Genomic DNA, 23,618 nt, shown 5'->3' with positions numbered 1-23,618 from the left:
TCCCTTAACTCAAATTAGAGTTCAAATCTATTTTTGAGTTCAAACCTATTCCTAGACTGATTCTGTCTCAAACATGAACCGCACTCTGAATAGGTATTTTAAAAACATGTTTAATAATGTAGCCATTTCAAATCTTAGTGGTTACACACTGTATATATGATGTGCCTAATATACATCTCTGTCAACAAATAGGTGTAGTCTAGACACCCTAAAAGCAACGCTGTCATCCGGGAGCCAGTGTGCACCAAGAGCCAGCTTGTGTTGGCCCCACTTCCAAGAAGCTGACTGCCATGGGCTCTAATACAGAGTCAGCAGTGAAGGGTAGCAGCCAACAGCTAGGAGCCAGTGCATGCTGGAGCTCCTGGCTACCATTCCCACTTCCAGAGAACCAGCTTCATTGTGGGATCTGCAGTATAAAGTCTATGGGATGACAGACAGCTCCCCGGGAGCAGGGCCAACAGCCAGAGCTGGTGCACACCAGGAGTCAGCTTATATGCACCAGGTCCCAGCTGCCAGCCCTGCTCCCATGAGATGGCAGACAGCTCCCTGGGAGCTAGTGCACACTGGGAGCTGGCTTATGAGCCAGGAGCCAGTATGTAACAGAAACCAATGATCTGATGCTTATCGGTTAACGTGTTTAAATGGTTAGATTCTCACACCCCTACTATGAATCTCACCTAGTCCAGGAATAAGATACAATGCTTTGGCCATCTCTACTATTTACTTTTCATCTCTTTCCCAAAAATCACAAATACCTTTATTTCAACTTTTTTACTGTGTCTGTAGTATTAAAAATATGATTGTGCTGTTCCCTGGATAAGAAAAGATGCACTGGACTAAAAAAGGCAAGCCTCTAGATGAAGTGGAAATCATATAAGATTTCTTTTATTCTCAAGAAAGTAACCAATCATGCACAATAGTCAAAAAGAGTGAGCAAGATGATGTACTTCGTTTCACTGAACCAAAATAAGCAGAAAGAAACCTTTGCTTTTTAGTAGCACACATAGTCAAAATACAATCTATTTAGGTGTATATCTACATTTATGTTCCCAAGATATTTACCTCCTCCAAGGGAAAAACAAAAACAAAACTATATGAACCAAAGAGACACATATGGGCTTTTGCTGAGACTGAAGAAAATCAGTAACTCAGTCTTTCCATCAAAATATTTACTTCACCATGGCCATGGAATAGCATCTGCTGTCAAAAGCTTAAATAGTTCTTTATAAAAATGCAAAACAAACTGAAAAAAATTAGAATATTTATGCAAGTGATTATTAATTATAATTTGTATTAATCTTCACAACTGATGGGAGAATTGTTTGCAGTATTTACAATGTTGTTATCCGCTTTGCATGATAAAGAGTGTGCATAATGTTTCTACTACACTTCAACCTTGCTCTCCCACCTGTCCCAATAAACAAACACAGGCACACAAAAAGCAAAGTACACATGAACTCCTGCCTGGAGAGTAATTATTTTTGCCTTTATTTTATTTTCCTGATGAATAAATCAAAATCATCGTACGTTACTTAAAAACAAACATTTTTACTGATCCCAGGTTGAATGTGTAATATGGAGGAAATGTAAAGGAGAAAAGGATTTAGGAAAAATGCCATCAAATAAAAATTAAGAAACCAAGCTTCTTTCTTCATTATTTATTTGCAATGAAAAGACCTGCATTAAGTCTTCAAGGTTTCAAGTGAAACCAATGGTGGGTGAGATCATTTTCAATAAGAATGAATAAAAAAGGATGATTCCACCCTCCCAACTCGATTATCAAAACCTCTCTCCTTCTTTTCCTGTAACCTTTGTGTTCATAAGCGTACAAAAAGGAAGAATAATTTCGAAGTAGGTTTTAATGCTGAGTTTAACATATTATGTGAAAGGATAAAGTACTGCATTTCATTCAAAAATATGGAGAAGATCATGAAAAATATTTTATTTAACGGGGTAAGTGTAGAAGAGCCACAAGCTAAATTTCCATTCAGAATTAGGGTTGACAGGTGTTCGGTATTCAACCGGTCAGTTTGGTATTTTTGCCTCCTGTCCAATAAAAAAATTCAGAAAATACTGGACACCTAAATATTTTCTGATTTTATCCCAGCCAGGAGGTGAAAATCCCGGGTGCTTATCGGGTTCTGCAGAGGAGCTGTCCAGTCCGGTGCAGGGAGGTAAGACGGCAGGCGGCCGCTGGCAGTCTGTTAGGGCCAAAAAGGCTCAAAAGCAAAATGTTTTTTAAAGGGGCCATACTTGTTTTTTTGTTTGTTTGTTATGTTTTGTTTAACAACTCTTGGGGTCCTTTTTTTTTTTGCTCAACAACTTTGGTCTCCCCCTCTTTTTTTTGTGCTCAACAGAGTTTTTTTCCCGTGTTTTTTTTTGGGGGGGGGGGCAAGGGGAAGGGATGTTAGGTATTTTTTGTTAATCCATCTGGCAACCCTATTGATGAACCCTAAATGAAAACCATCTGTGGTTGCTAATAATAGAATCCATACATCTCACTTATGACTGCTTCCACAAAAGCTTCTTTTGGAGTAAGACTTCCACCATTCATTTCCTCTCAGCATGCAGTTGTCCTTTCTTCATTCAGCTACACAGGACACGTATTCCAACCTTTCTCTGGAGCAGTCTCATTCCTCTGATCTTGCTTCTTTTATCTATGTTCATACATTCTGCACCTAAATCCTGTTCCTTTTCCATTTCTCTTCTCTTTCTGTTCATGTTCAGACTTCTCTTATACTCTGAGTTATTCATTCCAGATCTTCTAACTTCTCTTTTCTTGCTTCTTCCCTTCTGCATTTATACATGCTGTTATTACTCCAGTCCTAGTAAAACCAATCTCCATTTCCTTTTTTTCTAAGCTCTATGAATACAATGACTACTTCCAGAGTCTCCTCTAGCACTCTCCTTGATCTACTCTATGAAACCTAAATTGCCCTTGAAGTTACTCATAACTCTGATTTCCAAGACTAAAATTTGTCCCCTCCATATTCATTCATCAGTCACACCCCTGTATTTGATGTTGTGGAGAACCCTCTTTTCCTTCAGCATGTATGTCTATTCTTGGCTTGTTCTCTACCTACCTTAGTTACTGCTCCATCATTATCTTTACATTTCTCCCACTTACTTTCCACTTGAATTTCTCAGTCTATCCTTATTTTCCCATTCTATACTAGCTTTGTGATGACCTAACCTACCCAGTCCTCAAGCATGCATGCTTATTATGAGGATTTCACATTACCTCTGTGATAAGAAAAGAAAACATTTAACTGGAATATTTGCCAGCTGGAAGGCACAGAAATGCAGCAGAGAACTGCCAAATGGACATTATCTTTGCCAAATCAAAAGGGCCAACTCTAAGAAAAAGCATGTTGGGAAAGATAATCAACATATTCAGTCAGTTATCATTATTATTCATTATTTGTACAACAATAATGCCTACTTGAAATATTCATAATTCGAATAAAGGGATGGACGTGATTAGCTTTGCAGTCTGACAGCTTGTCTCCTTAAAAAATTCTCAATAATTCCACTAGAGACATTTTCACCGTGATATGTAAAAGCTACCAAAAAAAGGAAGGTAGAAACAAAACTTTAATGCCTTGTAACAAGCCAGCATAAATTTGCTCCATGTGCATCAACTTCTGTCACTATATGCTGAAACTAGAAATAATTCGCTGCAGCTTCTTTTAATGTACTTTAATGAAGACAACTGCCCTGTGGGGGGGGGGGGGGGGAGTTCCAAGGAGTGTTCCATCCAATATTATAAAACAGATTTTTAACATGCTAACTACTGCCAAAAGCACTGCCGACAGATTATTTTCAAAAACTCAAGCGGCAAAAAAATAATCTTATAAAGCTCTGGTGAGCTGTAAAAATCTGATGTTTGTTGAACCTTTGGCTAAGTGGTGCCAAAAGAAGTATAAATCAACTACTTTGCCTAAAATGGCTTTTTAACAAAATCCCTCAGAGTTTGCTGTAGATGAATTAACAAGCAATTGGTTGTAGAGGGAGTTCTCTGTACATGGCAAGCTAATGAAATCTGACAGGTTGAATGGTGCAAAAGATAATGGGCTGAGCTATCCACTGACTGTAAAGCAGAAGCTGATTAAGGTTTAGATTTGGGTGGGAACAAACCCCCAAACCCCAGAATTGTATTGAAAGGAACTATGTGTTCATTTTAAGGGTTTGATTGGAAAAAGTTCGATTTTCTTACTAAACACTACCTTCTTTGTATTCATTTTTCCCTTTCTTATTCAGCATCTGATGAAGTGAGTTGTAGCTCACAAAAGCTTATGCCCTAATCCCTAATAAATTTGTTAGTCTTTAAAGTGCCACTGGACTCTTTGTTTTTGCTGAAAGAAACTAATGGCTACCTCTAAGGCCCAATCTACACTAAAGGGGAAAGCTGACAAGATACACAACTCCAGCTACATTAAATATGTAGCCGGAATCGATGTATCTTAAATCATGTTTTCTTATCGCCCATATAGCAGGAGGTCTATGGGAGCAAATGCTCCCATTGACTTCCCTTACTCCTCATGAGGAGCAGCTCTACTGGCTTCAATGGGGGTGCCCTCTCAGTTTCAACTAGCTGTTCTTCACTAGACCCGCTAATTTGAACCCCAGAAGATCAACTGTGGCAATGTCAATCTTCTGCGTAAAGCCCTAAAGTATTAATTCAATAATAATAGCACCCTCTATATGATGTTTATAGAATCACTGTAATTCACCATTGCCTCGATTCTCATGGCAACATTCATCTCTCCACTCTAAGGGCTCATCTAGACTACAAGAAACGGTCAAAAGAAGATATGCAAATTCCACGGGAATTTGCATATCTTCTTCCGATCGCATTTTCAAAAGCAGAGCTTTCAAAAGTGAAAGTAATTAAAACACGGCTTTTTCGATGACCCCCCCCTTTGTCAAAAAGTTGCGTAAATCTCCTTTATTGGGGAAGAGCGGCTTTTCAACGAAGGGGGTGGTTCGCTGAAAAAGCCATGTCTTAATTACTTTCACTTTTGAAAGCTCTCAAAACTGCAATTGGAAGAAGATATGCAAATTCCACAGGAATTTGCATATTGTCTTTTGACCGTTCTGCATAGTGTAGATATGCCCAAAGTGTGAGCCTACACATATAGTTATGTTTAAACATTCTAATATAGAAACAGAGAGATTATATCATTACTGCATCTGAACAGAACCATTCTTTGGAATAAAATATCAAAAATACAGGTATGATGAATCAGACTGCAGAAGTGGAAGACTTACAATACTAACAAGATCAATCCACCAGTCCAAAGAACTGTTGGACAATTTAATTTTAGCAGGAAAAAAAAAGGACAATTTGATGCTTTTAGAATAAAAGGCTGCTGTCAGCAAGACAGTAAGTAAGGAAAATGTACAAAAGAGATGGGTGAGAATGCTGATTGACTTTTGGCTGCCCCAGAAGTGGACAAGCATAGTAAGCTATATAATCAACAAAGCTATCTCACCATAACCACAATTTCAGGTGCCAACCAATACAAGGAGGAGTACTTATTCATCGCAGAAAAGATTCAGAAGTTCCAGTGTCATACTAGACCCAAAGAAAAAACTCTGAATAAAAAGGTGACCACATACTAGTGCCAAGCTGATCTATTCATAAGGTACTCAGAAAGCACCAATATAAGTGCTTTTATTTGCCAGGGATATTATGTTCTAGTATCAGCAGGCTATAACTGACTGCCCAGTGAGAGTTCTCATGGTATGGAACAAGAGGATAGTGTGATCTCAATGGAAAGCTTTCAAGTATGGAACTCTGCCTTGCCAGCAATCAGGTTGGGTTGTGACTTGCCACTTTCAAAACAATCCAAAACCTGCTTCTTTCTCTCAATAAGGAGTGCTGTAAAATAGGTCAGCCACATTTTGCCCTTTGCAATGACTACGCCTACCCCTACCCCATATAAATACAGCATAGCAGAAAATTTGGGAGCAGAGAATTTGGGACTCAGTCCTGTAAACACTTAAACATGTGTATACTTAAATAGGGGACTACTAAATAAATGGGACTACTGATGTGCGTTAAGTTTATGAGCACACTTAAAATTTTGCAGGACCAAGTTTCTGGTCTTTAACTGGTAGAACTGCCTGGACAATTTCATGAAGCTGTTTATGGGTAGAAATAGAGGGAAACTGTATACAGTACATTTTGGTGATGTGTTCTTCATATATTTCCATCAGTTCTATTAATTAGAAACCATCAGTATTTTTTTTCTAAATCTGTTTATCAGACTCCTAGGCATTGATGTACTAAGCACATTAGGGCTAGATTTAAAAGGTTTCATTGCAGTGTAGATAGTAATCTAGCAATCTCTGATTTGCTGTCACTAGAGCTTTTCTTAAAGCTTGGATGGGCAGAGGTAAGGGCTAGCAGCTCCACCCAGGAAAACAATTGAAATCAGAGCTGGTTGGCTTAATGGTACAGTGTAAATGCTGTCTCATCAAAGCACCGCATTAGAAACAGAAAGTAGGGGGAATGCGCAAATAATAGCTAATCTCTGCTATTCATTAACTCCATTGTTTACACAGATTTAATGACGTAGGTTATGAGAGAAAGGAGATGTATCTATCTGGAAGATGTTTTGTCTTAAAATAATGCAAAGATTAACAAGATTCTGGACAGGCAGGTGTGGCAAATCAATTTCTTGCCAAAAGCAGATGCCATAGATAACTTGTCTTAGTGTCTGATAAATGCCTTAGTGCCTTTAATCACATAATTCATCCATTCTTTATTATTATTATTTGTATTACAGTTGTGCTCATAGGCCTCACTGAGCACAATCTGAAAAACTCATTACACTCAGTATAATCTATCCACTAGAAACGAGAGAACTTATATGTACATTTAGTTTCCAGTCTCTTCAAATATGCTGATGTGAACCATAGTTTTAGTCAGCTAACTAGAATGTGTACATACATGACAGATGAAATGTAAAAAGGATTCCCATTCAACTGTTATTCATGCTGTTACAGGTTGAACCTGAAAAATCCAGGACTCTCTTGTCTGGCAACATCCTGTCAGACAATGGATATTGTTGGATCAGAGAGCGTCAGCACCTGGAAGTGCAAACCGGTGGGGAGTCCTGTCCCTGGAGAGCCCCGATCAGCAGGACCAGCAAGCTCCATCTCTGCCAAGCCCTGGTTGGGCCAGATAGCATTGGGCCCAGCAAGCCCCATCCCTGGGGAGCCCTTGCCGGGTGAGGCAGTAGCAGGGCAGCCAGTGGCAAAAGTGGGAAAGCCGGCAAGCCCCATCCCCGGAGACCCCCAGTGGAGCACGGCAGAAGCAGCGTAGCTGGCAAGCCCCATTCCTGGGGATCCCAGTTGGGTGGGGCAGAAGCAGGACCACAGTGGCTGGGGAGCTCCATCTCCAAAGGGCCCCAGTGGCTGTGGGGCCTGCAGGCTAGAGCCCAGCAGTGGCAGTGGGGCTGGAGCGGAGCCAGCTGCAAGGAGGGGGAGCATCCTGGGAGGCTGGTGGCAGGGAACCTTGCCTAATCCAGCAAATTTCCTCATTTGGGACAGGTCAGGTCCCGAGGGTGCCTGACAAGGGAGATACAGCCTATAGACAGTTTATTCGTATGTGGAAGAGGTATTCTTTTCTTGAATGTTTAGCTCAGAAGTCCAAAAAATGAATAAGCACCAGACAGATAATACTTTATGACAATGGCCAACCTGTTAGAAACACAGTAGACTTCCGATAATTTGGTACCTTTGGGACCTAGGTGGTGCCGGATTATCAGATATGCTGGAGTATTGGGAGGTACTGTGGGGAGCTGTGCTGGGTCTTCCGGGACCCGCACTGTGTCCGGGGGGATGGTCAGGGAACGGCGCGGCGAGGGGCGAACCCTCTGCCATTTTGCAGGAAGGCGGGGGAAGCCCCGCACAGCCGCCGAGAATTTCTGGGAGGGGAGCGAGCTCCCGACCCCCCAGACTGCAGTAGTTATCGCTGAGCAGGGGGGTGAGGGGCAGCGCTGAGAGACCAACCCGGCAGCACCCCAGCTGCTCTGCTCCGCTGCTTCCCCAAGTCCGCCGCTCATCTGTTTCAGAAGCAGCAGTGGCAGACTTGGGGAAGCGGTGGAGCAGAGCAGCTGGGGTGCTGCCAGGTTGATCCCGCAGCACCGCCCCTCACCCCCCGCTACACGATAACTACTGCAGTCTGAAGGGTGGGGAGCCCACTCCCCTCCTGGAAACTCTTGGAGGTGGCACAGGCCTGAGCGCAGCCGGAACGGGGCAAGTTCGGGGACTTAGCTCTCGTGGCTGTGCAGGGATTCCCCCGCCTTCCTGCACAATGGCAGAGGGTTTGGCCCTCGCCGCACCATTCCCTGCCCACCCCCCACCCCCCCCGGCCAGACACAGTGCAGGTCCCGGCAGACCTGTCACAGGGATATAATCCCTTTCCCCTCTTCTCCCCTTCCCTTTCCCAGCTGTGAGCACCCATGGGGCTCACAGCAGCTCCAATTATCTGGCTGGCCTGAGTGCTTCTGGGTTCCAGTTAGTGCCAGACTATCGGGAGTGCTGGACCACTGGATGCTGGACAATTGGAGTTTTACTGTAATTAGAAAGAAGTAGCTGTTTGAACTAGCACAAGAGATATAAGCAAAGCATGAAGCCATCAAATGCAGTGGTGAAGCAAATTATCTGCCTTGGAGTGCTCTAATCCGACTTATTGTTACTCTAGAAGACTTACCCAGAGTGGCCCAGGTTCTTCAGAGCAGAGCACTGGCAGTGTGGGGGTGCAAGAGTCAGGGTAAGAAGTTGGGAGAAGGAAGACTCAGGGCAGTCCCATTCCTGGCACTTCCAATTTTCCTGGCACACCAAACCCTGACCTTGTTCTAAGTTAGAAGAGGAAGTTACATATCAAATTTGGTGGCCCTAGCTATTACCATTTAGGAGGAGTTCTTGAACAAACAGACTCACAGGCAGACAGATGCACATTTCTTAGACAGACAGACAGACAGACAGATAGATAGATATTTCGTAATACTTCCTGAAAATGGAAAAAGATACCTATTAGCAGTGCCAAATAGAGTTCTTAGATGACAAATATTCCAAAATAGAATAAAATGCATACTGAGACAGATGGACTAAAATCATCCAGAAACTTTCCTGAACTTCAGATTGAATGAGATGGAAAAATCAGTTTTGTCCAGCCAGTACACAAACAAAGGTATCACTGGCCCTTTTTTAAATTAAATTCTAGGGCCAGAGAACAAAATTCAAAGGTTTTATGTGACATTCCTGCCATTCTCAAAAGCGCACACAAAAGTGAAGTGGTTATAGAATCATAGAATAATAGCATCCTAGGGCTGGAAGAGACCTCAGAAGGTCATCAAGTACAGCTCCCTGCCCAAAGCAGGTTCAACCTGTATTAGCACGAATGACAGTTGAATGGGAATCTAAGGCACGTTCCTACTCATTGGAAGACAGAGTTTTGCCATTGACTTTAAAGGGGAGAAGGAATCTATCATAGCCTATTATTTCTTAAATCTGTATTAGAATATGAAAACATAATTATGCGGCGGCAGGTCTTCAGGTGATATACATTGTTGTACTCCATTACCTATGGCAAATTACACCAGCTGAAGATCTGTCCCTAAAATATTAATCAACTGTTTAAAGGGAAGAATCGCCTAAGTCTCCCATGACACATGAAACTCCATTATCACTAGGGCTGTCAATTTGCAGACAACTACATGATTAACCGATAAGACTGCACTTAACCAATTAACCAATAAACCTGGGGGGAGGCGAGAGCCAGTAACTGTGGAGAGTCAGCTTTCAGACAGCTCCCCATGAGCATCAGATCCATCTGCCCCCCCCCGCCCCCCACTCCAGAGCTGATAGAGAGGCAGCAGCATGAAAGATGGAGAGGAGGGGGGAGGCGGGAGCCAATAAACATGGGAAGCTTGCTTTTAAGCTGACTCTGCACATGTGCCAGCTCTGCGGACCTTCCCCTCCCCCCCTTTTCTCCTCCCCACTGCCTCCTACAAAAGCAACAGGGGTGGGGAGGAACGGCTTAAAAGCTGTCTCTCCCCAGCACTGGCTCAGCAGTGCCATCTGCCCCCCCCCACCACTGTGCTGGTGCCTCTGATATTGAGGCAGCAGAATGGGGAGGCAGGAAGCTCTCTGGGAGTGAGGCTGAGAGTGCACGGGCTGCCAGCTCTGCCCCCCAAGGACTATTGAATAGTCCTGTAACTGTTAAAATTTCAGGCAGTTACATGAGTATTCAATCACACCTTATCTAACATCCCTTATTATCATACAACAAACTATGATCAATGCAGGCACTAGTTAAGTGTAGACATTCATCAGGATTAAATATAATTTGGCAGAGTGCACTGAACTTCCATCATACAGATGAAATACACAGAAATGAAAGAACAGATTGAGAGACTCAGCAAGAATGTCTTTTGAAGAGAAACGTACAGGTAGAATTGAATGTATTGTGAGGACAGCCATTCCAAAAACCTGCAATGAAAAGTGTGAATGTGGTATTTAAAATAAAATGATAGTCTGATGACTAATTTAGATTTTTTTATGAACATACCCACTTGCAATCTGCCATCCTCTAACATAAGTAAAATACAATTTAAGACTAAAATACATAGACTTAGAATGTAGGACTGACCTAAAACACTCGTTTAGCTAATTTCTAACGGATTGTAAGTCCAGGGGGACAGAGATCATCTCTTTGTTCTGTTTGCACAGTGCTGGCCACAATGAGACCGGGTCCATGAATAAGAGGGATTAGAGAGAAGGAACAAAGGTTTTATTTTATAAATGGGGAGGTCAAGATCTAATGCGCTTTTGATCCAGGTGAATTTTGTATGGGTTTATAATGGCAGTACAGCAAACAGTGCAAACAAATGTACAAACAGAAATACGACATTCTAGATTCTCAACCGTCCAGTGTCATAAGTGGGGAAGCACTACACAAACTGCACCTAATGCTCTCAGAATGTGTCACACACAAAACCCATTGAGACTAAGAAAAAAGGCTGTGATCTGTACAGGGAAACATTACATTTTAAAACCTGAAAAGTTTTACACACTGTCAGGTCAGGTCAGATAGAGTCTAATAATCATGTTCTTACTGACTAGCCAGTAGAGCACCATTTTATTATTTCACTTTAACTGAAAAATAAGATTTCAAAGTAAACCTCACTGACAAAGCAGAGACAACAATTATATTTATTTATCTTTGCAGACAACTACATGATTTACCATTATGGTGAAACTACAGGTGCAGTTTCAGTTGTGCATAGGAAATAAGATGCTTCATGTTAAGGAATGTAATGATGAACCTCTGTGACTGATAAGAAGAATATTAATATTAGGAGAGAATATTGTAAGAGTCTCATGAAATTTCCATGCTTGGCTTCACAGGAGAACAAGTCCATAGGAGGAGGAAAACTCAGCTAAATTAAGATATAGAAAAATATAATGGAGCACAAGAAGTTAAGAGCATGGACAGCAAGGTGAAAAAGTAGAAACATTGACTTCATTAGTGAATACAGTTGGTTTACAGTTAGTGGAGGGACTACATGTTGAACCTCTCTAGTCTGGTACCCTCAGGATCTAACCAGTGCCGAACCAGAAAATTTAACAAACCATGGAAAGTCAATATTGTCTAGAATCATTACCAATCACTTCCATGGTTTACATGGCTCTCAGAAGACATTTAGGGGTAAATTAGAGATAAATAACGGCCCAAAACACTGAGAGCCAGGACTGTCTGTAAACAAATTTATGGGATCACAGGAAACTTGACCATACCCATGATAAGTGGACATCCGGCTAACTAAAATCATGCCAGACCACAGATGTTGCCAGACAAGAGAGTGCCGTACTAGAGAGGTTCTGCCTGTATAAGAAGGTATATCTAATCTATCTTGAAAACTGAGTGAGTTATGAGGGAAACACCTGAATTGCTTGTACACAAATGCAAAGAGTCCAGGCAAAATAAAGGAACTGGAACTATAGGTGCAGGAGGTCAAACTAGCTATTACAGGAATTACAGAAACATGCTGGAACAGTACTCATGACTGGAACTGAACTATTGAAGAATATGTACTATTCAGGAGAGAAAATTAATAAACGCCAAAGCAGTGGGGTGGAGCAGTACATCAATGATGCGATAAACAGGAAAGAAATATGAAGTGATAGTATAAACAAAACACTGTTTGTTTGGATCAAAATCTTTTTGAGGAAGAATTGTAAAAGCATTTATTGTAATAGTGTTAAGGGGCTGCTACAGATCTTCTGAGTCAGATTTGAGTATAGATAGAGCTCTACTTAATATTGTTAAGCTCTTGGGAATTGTGTTATAGCAGATGAACTTCTGGATACAAATTGATGAATAAATGCTATTATCAGACAGTTTTCTTCATCAAATCATCACTGATCCAAGAGGTGATATAATTTTAGACTTAGTTTTGGTAAATAATGAGGACATCATAAAACTAATATACTTGGATCAAGTGAAGAATACTCAACACCAGGTCATCAACTATGTTGATTTCAAATTGTCAGAGATTGGGAGAATTAAGAGAATTAGCTTAAAGTGTCAACTGAACTAAAGAGTTTTCAAGGACTCAAATATGGAACAGGTTTAGAATTTGTTTAAAGAAACTATAAATCAACAATCTTAAAAAGGTTATTAGCAGTAAGCAGAGAGCTTATCGTGAATGGGAAAGGGGATGGATCAGAAAACAATGCTACATCTTGGAGGCTAGAAAAAGTAAAAATAAAGTTCAAATTACTGAGTCAGAATTTCCTCCTGCTGAGGAAATTAAAATACATAATGATAGGCTTTTTAGTTATATCATTTTAAAAGAAGAAAAGGATGAGGTTAGGCAATTACAAAATTAATCGTGAAACTAGAGGAGATCGTGATTAATACAAGGATTGTCAAGTGGAAGAAAAACTGTATAAGAGGGAGAAGTTTGTGCTGAAAGGTGAACTGTGGGACTGTAGAGAAATTACTAATGGAGTTCATCAAGGAATAGTCTTGAAACCCATATTTAGTATTTTTATTAATTATCTTGGCACAAAAAGTAGGACTGTGCTGGTGAAATCTGGTAATGATACAAAGTTGGGAGGCATTGTCAACAGAGGAAGACTAGAACATTATTCAATAGTGTAAAGTGCAAGGCCATGCACTTGAGCTTTAATAAGAATTTCTGGTATAAACCGGGGTCTCATCAGTTGAACATGACAGCGGAGAAGACAGACCTAGTGCTTGTTGATCACAGGACAACCATGAGCCACAAATATAGTGCAGCTGTGAAAAAAGGCAAATGTTACCCTAGGTTGTACCAGGTAAGGCATTTCTAATAACGCTTAATGCCACTGTATATTCCTCTGGTAAAACCTCATCAAGAATACTATATACATTTCTGGTCACCTATTCTCTAGAAAGTGGAACAGGTACAGAGAACAACAGCTAGGATGATCAGAGGAATGGAGGGTCTTTCTTATGAGAGGAGACTGGTAGAGCTTGTCTTGCCTAGCCTAACAAAAAGAAGCCTGTGAGTGGATATGATTGCCCTCTACTTATTAGGGGAGTAAATACCAGGCAGGCTATTAAAGCTAAAGAGCAATGCTGGCCATGAACAAATTCAGGATGGAAGCTAGAAGAAAGTTTATAATCAGAGGAAGGTGCTGTAACAGCCTCCAATTATGAGTTGTGGGGGCAAAACCAACTAATTAGTTTAAAGAAAGAGCTGGAGTGGAATATGAGTGTAATTATCCAACAGGGATTCCTGCAACTCCCTCCTGCTTTATGTATTACGTTATTAAAGTTCATGATTTAGGAACTCAGCTGCCCACTTGGGATCAGACAAGCATTTTCTCCATCCATTCTCCCTACAGCTGTTCTCCATCCATTCTTCCTGTTTTGGTTTGTTCTCCTTTCTTTGAAGCACCACAGATGGCCACCACCGAGGATAGGATATTGGACAGGAAGAGTGAGGGCTATGTTTCAAGTGACAATGAGCATCATCTCTCTCAGGGCTGACTGGTTCTTGCTCACATGCCCAGGGTTCATATGTGAGTTCAGAAAGGAATTTTCCCTGGCCGGAGTGGCAGTGATCTTGCGGAGGGGGGGGGTTCCCCTTCCTCTACAGTGTGAACCTATGTATCACTTGTCAGGATTACTTTGGTGTAACCCACTTAGTCAATTCCCTGCCATTGCAGGGACCATAAATATTAGTGTATCTCAGTCCCTCTTATTCTCTGCCTATGACACGTAACAGTTTCTTAAGAGCTGTAATTCTATTTTTTTTCTCATTTTATTCTAATTTTAGTTCTTGGATATAGTTTGTGGTTGTTGGTTGGTGCTGGCATTAGTAGCCACAATGCTGAATTACTAGTATCCACATTTGAAAAAGCCAGTTCAGTGAGTGCCAAAAATTTAACCTGGAATGGTTCCAGCTGGTACAAAATACAGACCCCTGACTACTTCAAGCAATAAATGAGTTTACAACAATAACTTTTATAGCCTCACATCTTCAGTTTGCCACAGCCCTGAACCAAGGTCAAACAAATAAAGGCAAAAGTCAGGTTGAGGCTGTTCTGTAGTGTAGCCAGGGTCTGTATTAGAAAGGATACTAAAGGCTCCACACTTTAAATGTCACATGAAGCAGCTGGAACATATTTGAAATGCCTCACATAAAAAATAAAACAGAAACAAACAAGGCTAAAACTTTGTTTGCACATTGTTTACTTCTGCATAACCACCCAGTCAGCAGCTAAGGAGGTGGTAAGACATCTCTATATTGTGTTACTATGGAGGATTCTGTTTGGCAGTAACCTTTGTACTTTCCCTCCCTGACTTTCAGTGCTTTGGCTCCTTGGGAGCTAACGATTGAACAAGCTACGCCAGTTATATTGTTCTGAACTCTGACTATTGGCCAAATGCTGATCCTTGCCTCTAGCAAGGAAGGAAACACTATTCATATGGCAACCTGTGGGATTTGGGGAATGGCACAGGTACAGGTAAGCCAGAGAACAGCCGTTTTAGATTGCATGCTCCTCTTTGAATCCTATAGAGGCAAGAGGGAGATCCACAACATCATGACTAAGGGAAAGCAGGCCTGGGATCTTTAAGTACATGGATTCCTTCCAGATATCTGAGCATTCAAAAATGACAGTGATGATTCTTTGCTCCAACTTTGTACCTGCGACTTTTTGGTCTCAATTAATAGTGAGTTAGGACAATAAAGTATCAGACTTAATTTTTCCCCTTTTGCACGCTGCTTGGAAAAAAGATTGTTTTGTCTGCCTAGTACCTTCCCTTTATATGGTGAAAACCAGACACTGATTCCTTCTCTGGCTTTTCAGTAGGATTTCCTTGTGGCATGGCACATACCTTATTTGTAATGGCAAGGTTTCTTCTTGTGCACAAAAAACATACGGCTTAATGGATTGCATTAAATACTGTATTGGCAAGTGCCTGAAATGTCTTTGGCATTCATAACAGAAAAGACAACTCATTTTGTCCACCCAAAGAACTTTGAAAAAGGTTAAAAATCAAATGAAGGGCAAGCAAAGAACTTAAAACTATATTATACAATCTGAGAGATTTGTTATTCTTCACATCATACTTTTTGTTTTTCTTCTTCATGTGTATAAAAAGCTGCATATAATGACAATGACCTTAATAAGCCTTAAGGCTAACTCTGTGGTTTTAAGTTTCTGAGAAGGAAATGAAGGAGAAACTTGAAATAGCAGTTATGGCAAAACTAAATTTCACTGAGTATGTACAATCTATAGAATTCTCTGGGTAATTAAACATTAAGAATGTCCCAGACTCTATTATGGTTTACCTTGATGTGGAAGAATTAGTTGGAAACAAGACACCCAAGAAGGAAATGTTAATCTTAAACTGTAGGCAACTAAGAAACATGTTTTGTGGACTTGGGGCCTATGGTGGTTCAGCAGTAGGGTTCCTCCCCTCTGGATCTGTGGGAGTTCAGTTCTCCCCACTGTACCTCAGGACATCACCTCTAATGGGGAATTAGTGGCACAGTAAGAGTCTGTTAGCTCAGGCCTGTTTTCAGGGTTGAACAGCAAAAGCAGTTTGGTTGTCCTGGCCATCAAGCAAGGTGGGGCAATGAGTCTGTGGTGTGGGCCTGTGTTCAGGATCCTGCAGCAAGGGATTCAGGCTTCCTGGCTCCAATGAAATCCCAACAAGCCTACCCACTCCACAGTATTCCAGTGCAGGGCTCTCAAAATGGCAGTGGGATTTGTCACTAGGTCAGTGGGGATCTTCACCACAACACGCTGACCTATGCTCAGGTGGTGCTGAAGCCATATTGGGGCTGGCTACCCTAGGACACTTCTGACCTCCCCCTCAGGGTGTACCTGATCCTGTAGATGGTTGTCCAGAACTTCCAAGTAGAAGGCCCGAGGTGGTGCTGGTGATTCTTCCAGGGTTGGGTCGGCATATGACTCCAGCAGAAGGCCTCTGACTCTTTCAGTGGCTGCAGCCCAAATCCACTTTTTATACTTCCTGTTCCAACCACTGGTTTCCAATGGGATGAGTGAGTATGGCCTGGCTCCACTTACTAGGACTCAATGAAGGGTTCTTCCCCTTCTGGGTCCATGGGAGGCCAGGCTGCATCACCACAGGGCCTAAGCCAAAGCTAAATCAAGTCAATGGGAGTCTTTATAACTATCATGAAATACATTTTACATTATCTAGGTGTGGAAGGAATTAGAGTCTATGTCACTGATCCAATCAAGTACCCCATCTCACCCACTCATCAGACTGCTGTGAGGGGATCTAACAGTTTTAAACTTTCAGAGTCCAAAGCATGTCTTAGGGTATATTCTGAGGATGCAGATCCTTTATTTAACAACCCCTTTTGAAAGTGGAAACCTTAGTTACCATTAGTTTGAAAGTGGAGACCCTGTTACCATTGCTGACCCACTTAGATGCCTTCTTAGCACAAACACATCTTCTCCAAAAATTTCAGCTAGGAGTGTATCCTGAGTCCACAGGTTGACTCTTCAAATGGCACATAGTAAGCATAAGACATAAAATGCATGCAACAGATTGCACTAGATTCTAAAACACCATTGCTATTTTTTTAAGCAAAAGAAATACAAAGAGCAACTTACATAAAGATAGCAAGAAAATCCTGAATGCAATACCCAATTGTCTCCCAGTTTGCTGATCATGCCACTGACACCTGCCTTCTTGCTCTCCAGGGCTCCCCACCATTCTGTGTTGCTGGGCCAGATCCTCAGGTCTCCCCCATTCTGCCCCACAAAGCACAGAGTTGGGGTATCCACACCCCTGCAGAGAAATGCAGACACTGAAACAGATCAGCTCTAGGAGGATTCAGTTCTAGGACTCAGTGCTCAGGAAATCAACCCCTAAAGAGGACTAAAAACCAACAACTAGATCTGTCTTTCTCTGTGTAAAAGTTTTACACAGTGAAAGCTCATCAGGTAAGCCTTCTTTATCAATGAGAGATATGCATTGTGGTTGCTACCCCCTCTCCCCGGCACAAATTATTTATACTGGACCTGATAGTAATCAAAAGTACAAACACTAAGATTTAAGTGATTGCAAGTGAAAACAGACAGATCAAAGCAAGTTACTATATTAAAAAGAAAACACTTAGCTAGTTCTAATTCACTAATAGACCCAGTGCTCACAGATTCTTATCTTAAAGAGGTGTTCTTATGTCAAGTATAATTTTCAAGTCAGAGACAAATTCTTTTACTCTGATTTGGGTCTCCAGGCCTCTTTGAATTCTTCTGGAATGTACCACACCATTTCCCAGACCAGCTGAAGACAAAGGACTGATAGCTTCCCATTGCTTAAACTCTTTCCCAAGGGTGGAACTCTTTTGTTTTATATCCCCTCACCTGTCTATGGAAATTTACCAGGTTCAAGATGGATCCCAATGCCAGGTAGTCTGGTCACATGTCTTACTAGTCCAATGACCTTTGGACTTACAGGACAAACAAAGCTGTTTACAAATCATTAAGTTGAACACCAAATTATTAGGTTTGGGGCATGGGTGGGGAGTACAAGAACCAAGGGAAGGCAATGCCCTCCCTGAGTTTTAGTGCTAAACCTGTTCCCTCTTGCTATCCCTATTCTGACCATTCCTGAAGGCTCCACAGCAAACTGTTGCTGCTTGCAGAGGGATGACACTCCCCCAAGTGGATCTATTAACTTAAAAGTGAAAGGATTTCCAGCTTGCCAGACCTATCAGCATAACATTGAACCTGTGAAAGAGCCATTAAATGATAATGAAACCATTTAACAGGCATGTGCCAACCCTGAATTTACTGACAAAAAGAGTTGTGCATTACTATATCTAGAGGACCTTAATTTAAAATTTGCTTTAAATATTTCATTAGTTTGTTTCTGACGATTATAAAATCGCATCTCAAAAAATCCTTGAATAGCTATTTAGATGCACAGTCTGAGTATTCAGCTTTTGCCCTACTCCCCTTTCATCCCACTATTGAAGAAAGTCCTTAAAAGCTCCTTTTCTTCCAGATATTTGGACAAATGAATTTCCCTTTTAATCCTGACTATTTGATTAACTAATTTTAAAAGAATCCTCCACCAAAATCTGTACCTTACTAAGATATACAATCCTTTGTTAGGCCTAAAATCTTTGGAAACATATCTTTTAACATAAACATATAAGTGATATTTCATTAACATGTCTTGTTATGAAAATCTCACAGAATAAATTAGTGTTCCCTTGCTCTACAAAGCAATGAACTTTGTTATGAGCACACATAATGATGGATTAATTTAAAATAATGTATTTGTTTCAGTGAGTTTAAATATGTAGTAATCTGGAGAGATTACTTTATGAAGACCTAAGAGTTTCTATAAAATCAGCTTAGAAATACCGATGAAGAAAATGTGAAACAGAGAAAAGCTGCATCCTGTATTCCATAAAATGTTATATTCAGCAGGACAACTGACTTGCTCTTTCTTACCAAGTTTTTGCAAATAAAACTCTGACAAACTTCAGGTTATATAAAAAAAACTGAGACTGACATTTTTTTGTCCTAAATTTAGTGCTTCTAATTAGATACCTTCTGCATATCCTGTCTTCACAATCTGGCAAGCAGTGGGAAACATGCTCCATTTGCTTTAGAAAGACATTTTAGAAGAGTTGGGGTTTTTTTTCAAATGTCATTTGTACATTTGAGTTCAGGGATTTGGTTGGAATGGGTGACCATAGAGAAAAGGGAGACAACGGAGAAGAAAAGAGCCTTGAGCAGAACAGGGATGGAGTATGGATGGGGACACAGTCTGCCTCCCCAAATAGCGGCCTCCCCCACCAGCCATGAACATCAATCTCTAGTTCAATGGTTAGGATACTTGCTTGGGTTGTAGGAGAGCCTGATTCAAATACCCCAGCTGCCTGCTCAGAAGGGGTTTGCAGAGATTTCCTGCCTCTGAGATAACTGTCCTTTGTAGTGGGCCATCTTTATCCAACCCCCCGCTCAAGAGGCTGTTGTCTTCTTGGGATGGGGAGGGGATTCAGACAGGGATTGCTCACCGGTGAGTCTCTTTAGGAGGTGGGATCCCCCAGTTCGCACCCCTCAAAAGAGCAGGGGAGTGCCGGGGGGTCTTCCACCACCTGGACCTGTATCCTGATCCTGCTGGACAAAAGTGAGTGGTGCGTTTTATTGCCCACCAGCAATCCTCTTTAATTAAAAGAACAAAAGGGACTGCAAAAGGCCTTTTGATCAGCCACCAGGGCTCTGCCTTCACACACTAGAGGCCCAGGAGCCTGGCAGAGCTTAGATTTGATCTGGGGCACTCACACCGCACTCTACCTCCCATACCTCAGAAGAGTTTGGAAGCTTTGCCCAGGTTAATATACCGTTAACGTGGAACAACTGAAGGTACTAGCTCACACTGCTACTCATTTCTCAACAAGCAGAAAGGGGATTTTACCCAACCGCTCCTTGTCTCTGGGGCAGGTACCCAAAGCACAGGGCTACAGAGACAGTCACAAGGATTAAGTGGGCCAATTCTCATTTCACATTTCCTGAACATGGCCTACCATGAACAGAAGAAACTGAAGGAGCCTCCATCTCTGACCACCTGCTAGGCCAGCACTTAGGCCATTCATCTGAGACGTAAGAGATCAATGTTGAAAGAGCATACAGGCGATTAAAGCAGGCACTTACATTGCTTAAGCCACAAGCAGCCAAACCCCTGTACTACAGGGAACTCATAGAGGTCTTGTGGCTCAGTGACTATTTAATTATTTAATGATAGTGACCCATCCTCAGAAGGAAATACTGAGAGAGCCAGCACATTGGCATACCTCCTAGCCCAGCTCTTAGGCCTGTCACTTGAGAGATAAGAGATGAACAAGAAAGAAGGGGATGCAAATCCACAACTTCCCAGCTGATGGACATACACTCACACGGTAAGCTACATAGGGCTGTTTGTTGGGGCTTTGGTCCAGTTAAGATGGACAAAATGTGGAGCACCTTCAACAGAAAAGAGCAAGGGAGATGCCCATGTCAGACTAGCACTTAGGCCATTGATGTGACAGAAAAGAGATGCAGGTTCAAATCTCTACTCAGCAAACATTAAGGGGATCTGAACCCCAGACTAACACATGCTAACTACACACCCATGCTACTAGGCTCCACAGGGCTGCTTGCTAGTCTTGTGATCTGCATAAATATGGAATGAAAGTGGAACAACTTCAGCAGAACAGGAGGAAGCAGCAACAACAGGCCCACCTTAGGGAGATCACCTCTTAGTCCAGCAGCTTCAGAGACAGCTGCTCAAATCCCTCTTGAGGAAGCCAAGGAAGGAGTTGATCCCCATATCACCACGCAGTTGAGTAAGCACCCAGATTACTGGTCTACAAAGAGATTCAGCAATTAGACCTTGCCTAATTGCTACATAACAACAATGGCACAGCCTCAACATGCTATTAAGGAGCAACCCACCTTAGCCACTTAGGTGCCAAAATCATTTCTCATGAGGTAGCTTTGCATACCACACCAAACAACTGAGGTGAGTGGGGGAGGAGGCTGAGGCCTATCACCTAATCTTTAGCTTAGTGATTGGGGAGGAGGAGGGGGCTCACATGTGACTGTAGGGAAATGGGGGCGGGCTCCTATTTCAGCATGGGAAAGCCATTACAAAGGCGGAATATTCTAGCATACTGTAAAATGTGGGGAGAAGTGAATAAGGGCATGTTATTCACCCCTTCACATAACAAGAGTGTCCGGGTGACCTGAAGACTTCAATAGGCATGTAGTTTAAGCCAAATCAAATGCGGTACATCTTCCTGCAAGGCACAGTTAGCATGGGACCCTCTCTGCTAGTCAACGTCATGAAGGCCAAACTGTAAGTGGCTCAATAAAAAAAGTGAGCAAGTGCATGGAGAATGGCTCCGCTAAGATGGTCCCATGCTCCAGGCACCCTAAACCTCAGACTGCCAGCTGCTGGGTGTGACCGACAGAGGACGAAATAGTTGATAATTGCTCTGTTCTGTCCATTGCCTTTGAAGCATCTGGCATCAGCCACAGTCAGAAAATGGGCAACTAGACTAGCCGGATTATTGGTCTGACCCAGTCCTACCATTTGTACTATTTTAATTTCCCCAGTTATGTATGAGGCTCTCTCTCTAGTCCAGGGGTGGCTTCTCTGGGGTGTTAAAGGACTTGCTGGGTCAAAACCCCTTTCTACTCCTTGAAAAAGGGTGTGTGGGAAGAGGGGTGTGCTGCAGCCCATGTACATGCCTAGGTTTTACAGCTAGCTATGGTGATGGAGGTTGGGGACTACTTGAGTGTCCCTATTGACTCTCATATACTTTAGTTAAATAATATTTGAACAGTGGCAACTCTTTACTTTGTAGTCCAATGGTTAGACTACCTATCTTACTTAGGGTTGCTGTGGGTTACATCCTCCCTCTGCCTGCCTTAGGAAGGGTTTCAAACACAGTTGTGCTGCGTGTGCTCTGGGTGATGCAGGACTTACTTCCTACTCACTTGTGGAAGCTGTTTAATTAAACATAGGCTAGGCCAAGAACTATACTTGACTTTTTTCTGTAGCCCAGAGATTTGGTTGTGGGCTTGATCTGCAGCAGGTGTGGGTTTAAGTCTGCTCTGGCGCCTAACTCGTTTTTTTCTGCAATAGCTCTTGGCTTGCTGATCTCTTTTCTGTTGAAGCTGTTCTGCTTGAGTTAAATGTGCTTTGGGCCAAGCTCACAGCTACCATCATTGCAGAGTGGTTACTTAAACAAGATAGCGGGAGACAGGAGGCATTTCATATGTGTTGTGAACAGTAACTGATTGTACAGTTTGATTTTGTAAGTAATAGGGATGTAGTATTGAGAACTGGCCTTGAGAAGATTGAAATCCTCATTGGCCACTGCTACCTGGAACTTTTTGGTCATATAACCTGCCTCAGAGATAAAGTATCTGCACACTGAACCCTGAAGATTAGACTTAAGGTCAGCCATTGACTGGTGACAGCCTTGTGGTCTATGATTAATTTGGCTGTACTGGCTCAATAATAACTTTGTGGAGATTTTAAATACCTGGAATAAACCATACAATGGGGCCATGGACATTCAGTGCTAAAACCCCACACTGCCAAGCAGATTGCTGTTATGGTGAAGGAGCCCTCAGGTAGACTGGAAAGGTACATCTACACAGTGGTGCGTAGGTCAAAAAAAGCTACACAATTTGAGCTATGCGAATTGCGTAGCTTATTTCAAAATAGCCTATTTCAAAATTTGGTGCTATCTAAACAGTGTTCATCTCAAAATAGAGCGCTATTCCGCTGTGTCCCTAACAAGCCCATTATTTGAATAACAAGCCCATTATTTTGAATGTATTTTGAAATAATTGGGCTTGCTGTTAAGATGCGCAGAATGCTACGGATGTTATCCCAAAATAGCACCGTTGTATAGATGTACCCAAAGATTCATAGAACTTTCAAGAAAGCCAGAGTTGTTTTAAGGCTTCCCATTAAAATCAAGTAAAATCTCCTATTTCCAGACAGTTTAAAACTTTCAGCTGTTTTGGTTTGATATTGTGGATTCATTTTAACATAAAACCTACATTAAAATGGGCAAGTATATATGTAAACACCACCAGACAGATTTGAACCTGGAACCTCAGGATAGGAGTCTCTATAACTTGCATTGGAAAGCCACCTGGCTCTCATTTTAGGCTGAAAAGCTCCTTTGTTCTTAGTACTCTCTGTAAATGGTCTAAGTGCCACTACATGGGACAGTGAAGCATACTAGGGCTACTGTCTTGTGCAAAAACAGAGTTCTTGTGCAAAAAGTTCATGCGCAAGAGTGTGTCCACACTGCCATGTGCTTTTGCGCAAGAGCGTCCATTGCAGTGTGGACGCTCTCTTGCACAAGAAAGCTCTGACGGCCATTTTAGCCCATCCACACATGCCTTTTTACGCAAGAGCTCTTGCACAAAAAGGCTTATTCTGCATATAACTCTTGTGCAAAAAGCCCAGTGTTCTTACAATTTACTGTATATTTTCATGTGCAAGAATGCGCTTGTAGTGTGGATGCTCCACAAGTTTTTGCGCA

This window comes from Pelodiscus sinensis, chromosome 4, assembly GCF_052426305.1.
Source record: "Pelodiscus sinensis isolate ZL-2025 chromosome 4, ASM5242630v1, whole genome shotgun sequence".
Lineage (NCBI taxonomy): Eukaryota > Metazoa > Chordata > Testudines > Trionychidae > Pelodiscus > Pelodiscus sinensis.
The sequence above is the reverse complement of the archived record's forward strand: the minus strand, read 5'-3'. Positions refer to the sequence as shown.